We start from the raw sequence: 509 nt of genomic DNA on the forward strand, positions 1-509 counted from the left end.
GAACCGTCGCGAAGGGAGGGTTGACTAATTTATCAATATTTATCAATATTAATTTACCTTACAAAAGGAGAGGAATATAAATGCTGGTTGCTACAATAAGTTAAATAAAGCATCAGTTGAGAGAGAAAGTTCATCCATTACTGCTTGTTTTGTCCAGATGATGAAGGACAACCGTTTGGTCTGTGTGACCGGAACTTCTTTTTTAGGTGTGGTTTATCCCTGTGCATTATCTCTATTTAATCCACACCCAGCAGCCAATCAGAATCGAGTATTCACCCAGACCATGGTATAATGGAATTTAGCTAATATTTTAGCCACATGCTAGCAGTTTTGGTTATTTTGAGGTTTTTTTCATTTTGTTTTTTATTCTGTTTTGAAGTTTAGCTATTTTTTTCTGCTGCATGCTAACTTTTGTGGACAACCAAGATTCTTTTCTTTTAGTTTTTTTAGTCTTTAGTTTTTTAGTAGATTTGGCATTTAGATAACATTTTATCTGGCTATCAGCTTAT

This window comes from Oryzias melastigma, linkage group LG20, assembly GCF_002922805.2.
Source record: "Oryzias melastigma strain HK-1 linkage group LG20, ASM292280v2, whole genome shotgun sequence".
In the NCBI taxonomy this organism is placed as follows: domain Eukaryota; kingdom Metazoa; phylum Chordata; class Actinopteri; order Beloniformes; family Adrianichthyidae; genus Oryzias; species Oryzias melastigma.